Source organism: Sinocyclocheilus rhinocerous, unplaced genomic scaffold (assembly GCF_001515625.1).
Source record: "Sinocyclocheilus rhinocerous isolate Xijiao unplaced genomic scaffold, SAMN03320098_v1.1 scaffold615, whole genome shotgun sequence".
Classification (NCBI taxonomy): domain Eukaryota; kingdom Metazoa; phylum Chordata; class Actinopteri; order Cypriniformes; family Cyprinidae; genus Sinocyclocheilus; species Sinocyclocheilus rhinocerous.
This window is the reverse complement of record NW_015631049.1, coordinates 2,452-3,966: the sequence shown is the minus strand read 5'-3', so window position 1 is coordinate 3,966 and position 1,515 is coordinate 2,452.

Here is a 1,515-nt window from a genome sequence, read left to right as displayed (position 1 = left end):
CAGCGCTCTCTCTCTCTCTCTCTCTCTCTCTCTCTCTCTCTCTCCAAAGTATGCACCTGCTTCTCCAGTCTACCGAGTGGAGATGCAGGGGAAAAAAGGTCTCTCTCCCCCCTCCCTTCCGCGCTCTCAACGCTGCAGTATCACATGGGTCAACGGTTCCGTGAGCGTGGGCACAGTTCGGTGACACTACCGATAAACGCGGAACAGCTCCACTGGGTCCGATACTGAGCGCGAGAACCAAACGAGTGCCATGCAAACGACTACTTGAAATACGTGCTTTTATGCTCTCTCTGGGTTGGACCGTTTCGGGTCTACACGAGCTCGCTCCTCTGTCCGCGTCTGGAAAATTTCTGCGCGCCCGTTCGCTTACGTCACCGCAGCTCAATATGACTCGAATAGCAAAAGTCGGAGTGTGCGCCTGCTGAACCAATAGCTGCGCAGCAGAGTGAGGTAACCGCAACCGACAGAGCCAGGGAAACCGGGTCACCCGATAAAATAGACAGAGAACACAAGTTTGTGCTGCTGATTGGAAAGGCACAGAAAGAGAAAGCAGTTTGGGGGGTTCTGGGGCTCTGGTTATGTGGCAGTAACAAATAAGGACGTCCGAGATTATAGAATGAGGAAATCTTAAATAATAATAATAATAATAATAATAATAAAAGAAATGGTTTGAAACGCGTGTGCTACGATCTAAAAAAGTGTACAATGTTTGTGTTCATATAGGTTTTATATACTTTTCTCTAAAATATTGATTTAATGACTTATCAAGGGATGTAACCAAATGAAAAGTACTATATATTTTGTGCATTGAATTCACTTGAATGCACGTGACTTAAACATACATTAAATTAAACTTCATTTTTTTAAAAGCGGCTTTGAATATATAGTGTGAAAAGCACTATACAAATACATTAATTAAATTAAGGATTGTTTAAAGGGGTCATATGATGCTGCTAAAAATAACATTATTTGGTGTATTTGGTGTAATGAAATGTGTTTATGCGGTTTAAGGTTCAAAAAACACATTTTCCACATACTGTACATTATTGTTTCTCTATGCCCCGCCTTTCTGAAACGCGTCGATTTTTACAAAGCTCATCGGACATGTGGGGACATTAGAACGAGCCGTTTTAGGTAGGTGTGGCTGACTCTTAACTTTTATAAAGAATATCTCTTTGGATTTGAGACTTTAGTCTTTGCAACTTTACTGATTTTCTTTATGCACCAAGAGCTTGTAACACTCCAAAGAGAAAAGGAAAAATTGAAACCGCATCATATGACCCCTATAAAGAAAACATTTTAAGGTGATAGATAGAGTCACGATGCGGTGGGGATGAATACATAACATCGAGGGGTAGGAGGGTGGGCACAGAGGAAACAGATCCATTAGAGTGGTATGTGGAGGTTACCGGCGTGAGGTGAACTGGCGAGGCCAAGTGCTTTTCAGAGGGGGCTGTATGAGAACGGGTTGAGTTATCTTTACCTTCTTCCACTTCCAAGTATGAACCATTTAAA